General features: G+C 47.3%; 1 protein-coding gene across 1 annotated transcript in view; it reads right to left on the bottom strand.

Annotated features, from left to right (window-relative positions):
- The window catches only part of PAPPA (pappalysin 1), a 572,334-nt gene that overhangs the window by 549,161 nt on the left and 9,388 nt on the right, over nucleotides 1-13,785 (bottom strand). The gene's annotated exons all lie outside the window — the stretch shown is intronic.

Here is a 13,785-nt window from a genome sequence, read left to right as displayed (position 1 = left end):
TGGGGCCCGGAGGTCCCTCTGGTTCCGAGCCTGGAAGGTCGTCCCGGGGGGGTTGTCTGCCTGGCTGAGACTACCTTTTGAGGGTCATAGCTTGTTTGGGGTTCTTTACCTTCCATGCTTTACAAAGCTTTTAGGGAACGGAAGCATGCTTTGCCTTATAGGCAAGGAGCAATAGCTCAGCGGCTGTGTCATCTGCCTCTGGTGCTGGAAGCTCCCCAGGACAAGGGTTCGTATCCCGCCACGGCTGGTCAAAACACATGTTTGGAAGAAGCGTTCCTGTTCTTCTCCTAGGATGGAGGCCAAATCTTTTTCTTTTAGGATACAGCGTTTTCAGCCGTGTTTTTCCCCTGAGTTGTCGGCGCCTTCGAACCGGGGTGGGTTCGAGGTGGGGTCCTGACAATCACTGTGGGCCAGGCTTAGGGCTGGATGGGGGAAGGCTGAGCCCCTTTCTTTCATCTTGGAAGGAGAGTGTCAGCGAGCGTTGGGTGCTGGACATTGTGGCCAATGGTTGCGTCTTCGATTTTGTGGTGATGCCTCCGGATTCGGGGTACGTCCCACTCCTCTGCCGACTGGAGGGTAGTGGAGAAAGGCGTGGTTGGACGGTGTCCGGGACTTGCTGGTCAAGGGGCTGTTGCCCGCGCCCCGCTGGATGTAAGGGGTCTAGGCACTTATTCGGTCTTATCTCTAGTTCAGGAAGTATCTGGGGGGTTTCGACCTGTGCTAGATAGGAGGGGGGTGAATGCTTGGATCAGGATGGTGCGTTTCCGCATACTGTCTATTTTGACTGTTTTCCCTTGGTCAGTCACGGGGACTTTCTGGTGTCACTGGTTCTGCAGGATGCCTACCTGCACGTGCCTGTGGCAAGGTCTTCGCAGAGGTTCCTGAGGTTTGCTGTGGATCGGGTGCACTGTCAGTTTTGTGTACTGCCATTCGGCCTCAAGTCTTCTCCTCAGATTTTTACGATGGTGCTGGCTCCCCTGGTGGCTTTGCTACATTCAGAAGGGGTGTTTACTCATCCATATCTGGACGATGTTTGATCCATTCTACCTCGCAGGCCCTATTTCAGAGGCAGGTAGCCCGAGTTCTGGTGTCCGGCAGTACCACTGGTTTTTTAATCAACGGGGGGCTATCGGTTTAGTCCCATCCCAGGATCTGTTTTTTCTAGGGTCTCAATTTCGGACTCTTCTTGGCTTGGTGGCAGTGTCATTGAAGAAGTTTGTGGTGCTCCGGTCCATGGTGTGGATGGTTGTAGTGCAGACTGCCCTCCGTGCTTTTCTATGGTTGCGGCTGCAAGGTCATTTGGTGGTTCTGCGGTGCTTGTTCGGACCACGTAGTGGCCGGGGCTTATGTCATCCTTCAAGGGGGGACCTGGTCTAGGGCTTTGTTCAGTCTGGCCAGGAAGATTTTTGTGTGGGCTCAGGAGTGGGTTTCTGCTCTCAGGGCGGCATACTTCGGGCATTGTGCGGGCGGATCTGCGGAGCGGGGTGTTGCTTCCTCTCAGCTTTTCTCCCTCCAGAGTTCACTGTTTCTTCTTCTGGTTCGGCTCTTGGGTCTTCCAGTGCTGGATGTGTTCGCGTCCGAGAAAAACTCGTAGCTCGGTCACTTCGGCTCCCGGTTTTCGGTGTCCCCAAGCTTGGGAGGTGGACGGGATGTCGTGTCCTTGGCCGAGGGGCCTTTTGTATGCGTTCCCGCCGTTTCCGCTACTCAGGCCTTTGCTGTTAAGGGTGCGGCTTCTGGGGGATAGGGTTGTCCTGGTTGCTCCCCATTGGCATAGGGCGAATTGGTTCCCATTGCTGCGGCTGAGGGCATCCGGTCGGATGTGGCCTCTTCCTCTGTGTCCGTCACCCCTAGAGTTTCCCTGCCTCTCGTTGAGGTCTTGGGGGAGGTTATACTTGCCGGCCTGGGAATGGCCCGCCGAGGTTTGACGGGTCTGGGGGTGCCAGTGGCTTTGAGTTCTACTTTACTGGGTTCCAGGCGGCGTTCCACTTTACTTTCTTAGGGTAGGCTGTGGAAGTTTTTTTTCTTCTTGATGCTTGTGGCTTGTATTGGATCCTACCGGCACGTCTCTCTTTGATGTGATGCAGGTCTTGCTGGACGGTGCACAGTTGAGGTTGTTTGGGGCGTCTCTGCTGGTACAGTGGGCGGCTATTCAGGCATTTAGAGGTCCGTGGCGCAGCCTTCCGGATAAGGGTCGTTTGTTGCCGGGATTTTTCAGGGGCTTCTTCATTTGTTTCCTCGCCCTGTACGTTCTTTTCCTTCAGGGGATCTTTCTTTGGTATTGGATGTTTTAACGGATTAACCTTTTGAACCTCTGGGGGACTGTGTTTACGTCTTCTTTCCTTAGCGACGTTCTTTTTGGTGGCCATTGCTTCGGCTCGCCGTTTAGGTGATTTGGGGGCCTTGGCCTGTTCCTTTCCTTTTTGGGAAGTTTTTCCGGATCGGGTGTTTCTGGTTCCGGTACCTTCTTTTATCCCGAACGTCAATTCTTCTTTTCATGCTCGCCTGGAGGTCATCCTTCCTTCCTTTTGTCCGAATCCCGCTTTGGTGGAGGTGGTTCGTTTGCATTTGTTGGATGTACGCAGGGCTTTGTTGGAGTGCCTGAGGGTGGTGGCTCCTTTCCGTAAGGGTGATTCGCTTTTTGTAAATTTTGGGCCGGCCCGTAGCGGCGATGCCTTCCACGGCTTCCTTGAGTCGGTGGGTGAGATCATTGATTCTGTTTGGTTTTTTCCTTGATAGGGGTTGTTCCTCATCAAGGGGTTCAGGGTCGTTCTACCAGGGGTATGGCGGCTTGGGTGGCAGAGTCTCAGGGGACTTCAGTGGTGGAAATTTGCAGGGCCGCCACTTGGGCCTCGCCTTTGGCGTTTTGTTCGGCTTTCTGGCCGGTCGGACTTGGGTGGTTTGGAGTCGGTATTGGTTCACCGTGTCTTGTCCTCTATGAAGTCTTAGGGGTGGGGTTTTGGTGGCCTTTGTGCATGATATTGAACTTCTTGCAACTCAGTGTCCGTCTCCTGTGTGTTTCTTGCTATGTCTCATTGGTTTAAAGGAAGGCGAGGGAGGGACGTGAGGTAATGCGTCCATTTTCTTGCGATAATGGCATTACTCCTAGTCCTACTCCCTCGCCTTCCTTTCCGTTCCCTCCCGCCCTCCCGGTACGGACTGTCTGAGTTGCTGCTTGGGCTTGGTTTTTGTACAGGAGGGGGTATGGGTGGAGGGGGATTAAAAGGGGAGGGGAGGGTCTAGTGGGAGGCAGGAAGCCTCATTGGTTTAAAGGAAGGCGAGGGAGTAGGACTAGGAGTAATGCCATTATCGCAAGAAAATGGATGCATTTTCTCATAATTATAGATTTGCCACATAATAAATTATCTGCTGCATAATCAGATTTTCAAGAAAAATTGCTTCTACCTCAAACGGTTCGAAAGCTACTACAAATGTGGCAACAAACTGGGCTCCACACCAATGGCCAGTCAGTTCACGAAGATGCTGGTTGAGAGACATGGAGAACATAGTGAAATGCATGTGCTGGTACAGCCGGTGAGGACACCCTCCTATGAGTTGGTTATAATACTGCATCCTACCTAGGTGCTTTTCCTCTGGCATAATTTACATCTCTCATAGTATAGAATGCCCATGAGACGTCTAACAGCACCAGTCTTTGTGCAATGCAATAAATAAGGGGGTGGTTAATTGTTTGGTCGACAAGTTATGTCACCCGAATGCATGCCACATTTACAGGCAGCGGGCCATCAGCTTTCTGTCAGCGGAGCCCCCATGGCTCCATCAATAGAAACCTACCTCCGAAATCCCAGAAGAGTAGAGTCCGTCGGAGTAAAACTATCACACAACCCAATCTATTTAGAGTGGACGGTCTGGTATTTTTTTTCTATCCTTTGCTGCAAGAAAAAACCTGCGGCAAGGGGCAGAAAACAAACTAAAAGCTCCCACACACTCCAGGAGTAAACTGCTAGGGTGTAGAGCGACTTCGTTTTTTTTTTTTTCATCAATAACAAACTCCTACTTAGGGAGTTAGTTTCTGAAAAACAAAAAATATTAAACATTTAGTGGACGGCCTTCAGAACCATCCATTGCCTGTAAACATCGACATGGATCATGTTACTTCGTAGCGTTAGCACACAAACACCCGTTTTACACCCAGACAGCTCAATCCCTTCATACACAGTGTTGTGATGGAAATGTTCCCTGCATGGCTCTAAGAGCATACATCCCAGTCCAATATTGGTCTGATCACGGAAATGTCTTTGAAGGTTTTTTTTACTTTTACCCCAGTGAATACAACAAGCACAAAATTAGTTATTGGTCTCTCTATTAACACTCAGACACTTGAGCATGGCTCTGAGGTTGTGAAGGGCACCCAAAGTGTGCACTCACAGAGAGTGTCTACTGTCCTTCCTCTCATTGTCCTGAGAGAGGCTGCAGTAGTGACAGCACTGATTTATTATGGATGAGGCTGGCCTTGACTACCAGTCTCCTTCAAAGGGTGCATGTCTATTGGTCTCCACCAGTTAAAAGGTTCTACCAGCCATGCTTAACTGGGTGCTTCATTGTATCTGTGTGGGACATGGCAGGGCACACATGCACATTTCAAATGTCTGAGGTAGGATAAAACTAGGGCGTGAGTATGTGCTAGCAAAGGTGAAGCACCATTTTGGGACTGGAATTCCTTTGTGCATGGCAACTCAAAATTGAGGGCTTGGATGTGCAGCTGCTCAGGCCCTTTGCTTGACATGAAAGCTTGACCAGGGAAATTGTGCCCCTACACCGAAAGTTTCACCATAGCAGAGTTAGTTCCTGATGGACGGAAGTATCACATGCTCTCATTAGTTTCTGCATCCCCTGCCATCATGTCCTTAGCTCTGGCCCTCTTCCTGTCAGTATTTATTAGACAAAAGATTTGGCTGGCGGGTTGGATCCAAAATTCAAAGGTCCATAAACTGTCTGAAACCAGCCCTTTTGGAGCTCCTTTGGACAACACCGTAGCATGAAATGATCGTGCAGAATGTGTGCAAGCCTACATCGGAGAAGCCCCTGAAAATCTGTACATTGCACAGTACACGATTGGTTAGTTTGTGAACAAATAGTGGGCAGTTGCCATTCTCGGTCTGCCAGGCCTAGGTATTCTCATTGACTAGAGAAAGAAATCTCACACTCAAGTCTGGTTGGGAAGACTACTAAGCTCCAAAACTATAATTTCTGATTGCTAATTCCCTTGTTGGTTAGGAACTGATCCTTATGTCCTGCATCCTGCTAGCAGTGTTGTCTGCCCTGCCTTAAGGAAAGAAGCCTGCTTACTCTGAAGCGGGTCCTGGTGTGTAGACCTGCAGAAGGAAGCTGTCTAGAAAAATAACTACCTAGCTGCCAGGAAGGAAGGAGCATGGCCAAGGTCTAGAAATCATAAACGTCCTCAGAGACTGTTTCTAGGTGAGGGAACAGTCATGCAAACACTTAGTTAGGAGTCTCATTTGTCTTTGAGTGCATCAGTGTGCCCCTATCTGATACCACCAGGGCCTTGAGGTCTAATTTCAACACTTACTCCTTGTCTGGAGAATAGCCATGAGGTACTTAAGGGAAGCTGTGCAGAGCTCAACTCTGCAAACCACATACAAATCCAAGCAGTAATATCAGAGTTAGCAGCTTGACAGGTTCCAGCTCATATGAGACTTTGATCCCTTCCACCTGGGTCCGAATGCAAGCACCCACCAACATGGGAGAAAGTTGCCCATGAGTGGTGCTTCATTAGCATTAAGCAACCTTTTTCTCAGGGACTGCAAAATCATTTTTGGCATTTTTACAGATATCCCCTTTTAAATTAGTGTGTGCTTTCACTTTCACAATCCTCGTGGCCAAAAAAATTGTATGGTATTGGCAATAGGTGACATTTTTAGTCCTCCATCAGACTTGCTTGAGTGCTCCATGGAACCCCTACTCCATAAAATCAATGCTCTCTGCGAAGGGAGCTCTTCCATTCCTTTTTAGGGTCGAGCGCGCAAAGCGCTCTGTCCCTGGTGTAATCTCTCTATGGGTTTTTAACCACGCCCATCAGTTTGGTTGGTTTGTGGGCTTGCCTTTTAAAATTTGCTTGCTTTCATTAGTGAAAGGCATGCACACGTCAAGCCTTTTCCGGTATTTAGCCCTTCTTGAGCGCACCGGCAACTACTGAAAACATACGAGGCTCATTGTTTTCCGTATGGTTTCTGGACTACTTTTTTCTTTTTCTTTCGTAGGCAGCATGATCTCACTGGGCAGTAATCGAGCGTTTTGCAAGACATCGACCCTGTTACATAGATAATTGCACTTTTGCTGGTTTCATTTATAATTGCTCTTTTTCCCATACGTTTCACTGCAAGAAAACGTCTGTTTCCTTTTGTGTGTCTGCTTCGCACTCATGGCGGCCGTAGGCTCGGTTATGTGAAACTATTTTACTTTTTACTTTATGTGGCAAGAAAAGTCCGGTTAGGAGTTTAAAACGCTAATAGCTCAAACTCGAGCAAACGTGAGACCCACTGCATTGCAAATGCTGGTTGGTGGTGGGTGTCTAATTCCTCCAATGCTGCCCTTGTGAGATCAGACAGAAGCAGCAGAATCATCCTCCAACACCCTCAGCAGTGTGCTCTTCTCCGCAGCAGCCTCACTTATAAGGGAAATCCACCCAGTTTTCGACTGAGACTATTCTGTGTCACGACATGGTTTGTTCTGAAAGAACAGTAACTAAAGGGACACAAGATCATTGTAGAGTGCACACGATCATTGGAGAGTGCACAAGCTCGGAGGCCATCTAATGATCGTCTCCACTGCCTCCGCGCAGAGTCTGGCACCTGTTTTTAAGCACCTGCAATGCATAAAGCCAATTTATTGAGCTCCATAGCTCTCCGATTTAGAGCTTCAGTTTGAAACAATACAAATTGGAAACAGTGAGCAATGTTTCTAAAGGTTACCGTTTCAGAGGGCTACTGTATAAAACAATATACTAACTCCGAGAAATATTGAGGTCAATGAATTGGCTTTAGCGCTACGTGTGCATAAAAACATCCAGAGATGGTGAGCTTCTATACCATGGACTTCATTGTCCCATAGTATAAGGCTTTGCGTGTAATACATGCTATCTTCAGGATGCAACATGCTTCAATAGGTAGCCAGTTGAGTGTGATCAGAGAGAGAGTGATAAGGAATCATGATACATCCTCTGGTTTGTGAAAGTAGCGCTGCTCATGGACACCACAGAAGTGCTGCAAACACTTGATCAACTACAGTAGGCAGGATTTCGTACATCATGTAAACCTTATGATAAATGCAGTAGGCAAGGGATTATATATTGGGTAGAGCATCCTCGGAACTGTTAACAGCAAGGTAACGAAGAATGCCGTGTGTAGCTGGGAAACATTTATTTGACAAAGAGGGCATAGTTGGTTGCATTTGTTCCAGGCATAATAAACCAAATAGCCAGCTTCTTCACCGAGTTTCATGACATGGGACCCCCTGTGAATTGTATAGCTTGCACCAGGAAATGTTGCAGGCAGCAGTTACAATCCCTTCCCTTACAGATAGGTGAAGGGATTGGATGACAAAGGAGGCAGTGTTGAAGGTGTGTGTGTGTGTCGGGGGGGGGGGGGGGGGAGGGGGGTAGTTACCCTGTACATACAAGGCAGCTCGAGTGCTGGTGGCAGTGAGTTGGGGATACTGATGCTGCAGGCACAGACAGTTATGAGGGTGGGATCTGCAAGTTTTCCCACAGATAGAGGGCCTGAACATGGGCGGGGGGAGCCCGTGCCCTTTGCCGCCACTCACAGCAGTGGGGACAGTTTTCCAATGGCCAGGAAGGGTCGCTAATGCTCCACCTTTTGCTTTTTTAACACTGCTAAAGTTATACATTGCGTCACAGATGTCATTAAAAATGGGTCACAAAGAAATTGACCAATTGCATCAAACGAAGCCACAAACAGCTGAGTTTCCTCAACTGTGTTTGATAAATGCTTTACAAGTGCATTAAACATTTTAACAATGCTTGTGAGCATAGATGTAAAGGACTTTATTACCACTATAACTTCTGCATATTGACAGTGGTGAGCACAACCTCCAACAGCCTTTCTGTTTTATATTTATCATCTGTGCACACATACAGATTTTGACAACTGTACTGCAGCAATACAGCTGTGCTTAATGTATGCATGATTTGGGGAGAAACTGAAGCGTCTTTCATCTCCATATAATCTAAAATGTTTGGCTACATCCTACATTGGCACAGGCACCGGCGGTGGAATATAGGGACAGCTGGCAGCTGGCGGATGTCCCGAAATGTGCCACATCAAAACATCCTCTCCAGCAACTCGCCCCCCCCCCCCCACTAAGAAAAATAATTTAGCAATAAACAAACAGCAAGCACCCGTACGGAACTACCCTGTTTAAGGGTTGAAAAAAATGCTTTGCATGGGTCAGCTATCACCCAAGAGGTAACTCTCACATGACCAGTGGCATAAAAAAATATCATTAAAGCCACAAATTATTGGCTGTCCAATGTTGAAATATAGGTTAATTCTCATTTATTTCCAAAGCGGGGATACCTGCATGGTAAAATCAGTACTGCAACATTTCTACTGCAAGCAAAGTCTATCTTACTGTTTATACCCAAATGCAGATGACATCTCAAACGATATCTCGATGAACTCACTTATAAAGTCACCATTGGCATTTTTAGTGATATCATTTAAACTGAAAACATTTATTCTTGCCCACATCTGTCTCTGACAGTGGAATTGAGCCTTGGTTCTGCAAGTATCCATTGTTGGGACATATGCATGTTAATAGTGATACAGCACCCTTGCACCTAAATGGTATCCCAGATTTACCAATATTTGATGGAAGGCAGTACAGCAACCACAGTTGTGTCATATCTATTAAAATATGGTGCATTTTTTCTCCCTCCCAGTACTAGCGCCCTTTAGGCTGCCAAGCACCAATGCACGCACCTCTGTGCCATAGTGCCAGGGTCTGTGTCTTCTCTACAGCATAAGTTTTGTACTGGAATGGGACTTTTCCAGTACTAAAAAATACCTTATAATACATTTCCAACAGTGTGGGAATGCTGCACAGTGCAGCACACATGCAAAGATGGAAAAATAAGGAGAAATGAAAACATTTCACCTCTTTATTCCAGCTTGAAGGAGACACAAAGTTTTGGATGAAGTCCCTTCCTACTTATGTTAGTAGATAGGTATTTGCATTAAAACCCCACGAACCTCCAGTGGAAGCCACAGTGTGTAAAGTAGTGCATAGTACACCTTTTTGCTCTTTGGGATACTTTCCAAAGCAAATCCTGATTTGTGTTGGATAGTAAATCCCATCCCAATACTCTGCAACCCGCTTGGTGTCACAAAACTGATGCAAACCCAGCACAAAGGATTAGAAAATCTGGGCTGTAACGTCTATGAAGTTATGTATTGTTAGTGAAATTGCAGCAGCTCTATCTGTCTTTATGCATACCAAGAGTAATGACAGAGGGCCTGATTTAGATCTCGGCAGATGGAATTCTTTGTCACAAATGTGACAAATATCTCATCTGCTGTATAACAATCACTATAGGATATAGTGGGATCGTAATACGGCGGCCAGGATATCCGTCAAGTTTGTGACAAGGTATTCCCCTCTGCCAAGATATAAATCAGGCCCGTAATCAGTGGGATCATGGGTGCCATTACATCACTTCAATATTAATGTCATTGATAACATCAATAAAGCCACAAGGAAATATGGATTTATTTCTATGTGTGTCTATTGTGAGTTTGTCTGAATGACTTAATGGAAATTTAGAGGATATTTGATAGCAGTGTGTAAAGTAGCAACCTTCACTGTCTATATAGACAACCTCTGAATTTACTCAATAATTAGCACCAATTACGTTGCTAGAGATTTTCCAAATCACATCATCAAATCCAACTGTCAATGGTGGGACCTTTGATTTACTCTATGTGCTTTTGCTGACAGTGAAAAGGTAGTCTTTTTATCTATACATATATATCCATTTAAAGTGCATATGTATATTGAAAGTGCTACTGCAGCCTTATAACTACAGTATAGTTACTATGTGTGAAGGAAGGAATCACTAGTGAGTACAACAGATGTCCTCATATAGATCGCCTAGAGAGTGAAACCTGTGCCACTGTCACCAACTGGATGTCATCACAGAGCTTCTTTATTTAAAAAGGCTGCTGGATTTCTCACTTGTGATATTTTCTCCTTTTAATGAAGATGTAAGCCTTCAATGTCACTGTTACTACATAGATGTTCTTGCAGAGTTTATGTAGCAATGAAAGGCTATTGCATTTATATTGTCATGGGGTTGTTAAAATGCTTACACACTTTGAAAGGAGGAGTAAGACTGCAATATAACTAGCAGCAACTAGATAGCATGGCTATTATTATATGAATAATGATGTCTGTTGAAATTACACTCACATGTCATAAATGTCTAAGCTTGGCAAAATCAAAAATTTCATTTACAAAATGTCATGGAAATTGCATAAACGTTTGTGAAATGCACTTTGCTGGCATTTCATGCAAAAACTGAATACAAAGGCATGGCTCACATTCCAAATTCAGTTAAAGGGTGGAGTGGGGTGGGCTAGATTGGATTAGGGGGGCATGGGGTGAATTGGATTGGAGTGGATTGAACTGGAGTGGGGTGGACAGGAGCAGCATGGATCGGATTGAGGTGGATTAGATTGGGGTGATTCTGATTGGGGTGGATCGGATTGGGGTGGGGTTGGGTAGATTAGGGTAGGGTAGTGTGGATTGAATTGAGTGTGGTTGATTGGATTGAGTGTGGTGGATTGGCGTGGATTGGATAGGAGTGGGGTGGACTGAACTGGGATGGAGTGGATTGGATTGCGCTGGATTGGATAGGTTTGGGGTGGATTGGATTGGGATGGACTGGATTGGCATAAAATGGATTGGATTGGGGTGGACTGAATTGGAGTGGGGTGGATTGGAGTGGGGTAGGCTGGATGGACTGAATTGGACTGCTGTGGCCTGGGATCTGGTGGGGTGGATTGGATTTGGTGTGATGGATTAGATTGGGTGGGTTGGATTAAGTGGGGTGTGTTAGGGTGGGGTGGATTGGATTGAGTGTGGTGGATTGGATTGAGGTGGACTGGATATGGACAAGGTGGACTAAACTTGGATGGGTGGAGTGGGTAGATTGCACTGGGTGGGGTGAATTGTAGCGGGATAGATTGGCATAGATTGGATTGGTGTGGGGTGGGGTGGATTGGATTGAGGTGGATTGGATTGGAGTGGTGTGGATTGGGTAGGGGGAATGGAGTGAGATGGATTGGGCTGAGTGTGGTGGATTAGACTGAGTGGGGTGGATTGGATTTGGGTGGATTGGATAAGGGTGGGGCAGAATTAACTGGGATCGGTGGGGTGGATTGTGGTGGGGTATGGATTGGATAGGCCTGGAGTGGATGGGATTGGGGTAGACTTGATTGGAGTGTTTTGGACTGGGATGGGGAGTGGTGGATTGGGTAGGGTGGGGTGGATTGGAGTACAGAGGATTGGGTGGAGTGAGGTCAATTGGAGTGGGTGGAGTTGATTGGAATGGGGTGTGGTCAATTGAGGCGGGGTGGGGTAGACTGGTGGGGTAGGTTGAAGTGGTATCGATTGGATTGGGGCGGGGTGGGGTGGAGTGAATTGGATTGGAGTGGGGTGGACTGGAGCAGGGTGGATTGAATTGGGGTGCATCAGATAGGGTGAATCTGATTGGGGTGTGGTGGACTGGAGTCAGGTGGATTTAATTGAGTGGAGTGGATTGGATTGAGTGGGGTGCATTAAGGTGGGGTGGGGTAGATTGGATTGAATTGAGTGTGGGGGATTGGATTGAGGTGGATTGGATAGGGGTGGGATGGATCGGAGTGGGATGGGATGGGGTGGACTGGTGTGGACTGGAATGGATTGTGGTGGATTGAAATGGAGAGGGGTGGATTGGATTGGAGAGGGTTGGACTGGATTGGAGTGGGGTGGATTGGATGGGTGTGGGGTGGATTAATTGGAGCAGGGTGAACTGGATTGGAGTGGGTAGGTTAAGGTGGCTTGGAGTGGGGTGTTTTGGACTGGAGTAGGGTGGATTAATGTGAACTGGAGTGGGGTGGTTTTAAAGTGGATTGCATTGCAATAGGATGGATTGAGGTGGTGTCGGTGGATTGGTTTGGAGTGAGGCAGATTGGGTAGGAGTGGCTTGATTGGAGTGTGGTAGACTGTAGTGGGTAGGTTGGGTGGATTAGATTGGAGGGGATAGGTTGTATTGGAGTAGGGTGTTTTGGATTGAAGCGCAGTGGGATGGATTGGAGTGAGTTGGATTGGAATGGAGTAGATCGGACTGAAGTGGGGTGGATTGGACTGCAGTGAAGTGAGGTGGATTGGAGTAGAGTGGATTGAGGTAGGGTGTATTGGGGTGAGGTGTATTGGATTGGAGTAAGGTAGATTGGTCTGGGCTGGATTGGAGTGGATTAAACTGTTGTGGGGTGGATTGGTGTGGGGTGGACTGTACTGTAGTGGGGTATATTGTGGTGGATTGGAGTTGGGTGTATTGGGATGGAGTGGGGTTGATTGGATTGGATTGGGGCCAATTGGAGTGGGGCAGATTGTTGTGGATTGGAGTGGGTTGTTCAGGATTGGCATAGGGCAAGGTGGAGTGGGGCTAGTTGGCGTATGGCAGATGTTTTGGGATAAAAGTAGGGCAGATTGAAGTGGATTGGCATGGGGCAGATTTGATTGGGGCGGTTTGGAGTGGGGCAGATTATTTTAGATTAGAGTGGGATAGATTGGAGTGGGGCAGATTGTATTAGGGTAGACTGGATGAATTGGATAGGAGTGGGCTGTATTGGGTTGGTGTGAGGTGGACTTGAATGTGAGTGGGGTGAATTGGGATGGAGTGGGGTGTATTGTATTTGGGTAATGTAGATTACATTGGAGTGGGGTGTATTGTTTTGGATTGGAGTGGGGAAGATTGGGGTGGGGCTGATTCGAGTGGGACAGATTGTTCTAGATTGGAGTGGGGCAGACTGGAGTGGGGCAGATTTGAGTGGGGCAGATTGGATTGGGGTTTTGGAGTCGGGCAGATTTTTTTGGATTGAGTGGGTCAGACTACAGTGGGGCAGATTGTTTTGGATTAGGTCAGATTGGAGTGGGGCAGATTGTATTCGGGTAGACTGGAGTGGGTGGATTGGATTAGGGTGAGGTGGATTGGAGTGGGGTGTATTGGGTTGCTGTGAGGTGGACTGAATGTGAGGGGTGTGAATTGGGATGGAATGGGGTGAATTGGATTGGGGTAAAATAGATTGGATTGGAGTGGGGTGTATTGTTTTGGATTGGACTGGGGCAGATTGAGGTAGGACGGAATTGAGTGGGACAGATTGTTTTAGATTAGAGTGGGGGAGGCTGGAGTGGGGCAGATTGGAGTGGGGTAGATTGTATTGTATTGGAGTAGGGTGGATTAGAGTGGGACAGATTGTTTTGTATTGAAGTGGGGCAGATTGGAGTGGGGTGGATTGGATTGTGGCAGATTTTTTTGGATTGCAGTGGGGCTGATTGGAGTGGGGCAGACTGTCTGGGATTGGAGTACAACGGACTGCAGTAGGCAGATAATTTTGGACTGGACAGACTGGAGGTGGGCAGATTGTTTTGAATTGAAATGGGCCGGATTAGAGTCAGGTAGATGGGAGTGGTGTGTATTTTTTGGATTGGAGTGGGATATATTGTGTTGGATTGGAGTGGGGCAGA

This window comes from Pleurodeles waltl, chromosome 6, assembly GCF_031143425.1.
Source record: "Pleurodeles waltl isolate 20211129_DDA chromosome 6, aPleWal1.hap1.20221129, whole genome shotgun sequence".
NCBI lineage: Eukaryota > Metazoa > Chordata > Amphibia > Caudata > Salamandridae > Pleurodeles > Pleurodeles waltl.
The sequence above is the reverse complement of the archived record's forward strand: the minus strand, read 5'-3'. Positions and strand labels throughout refer to the sequence as shown.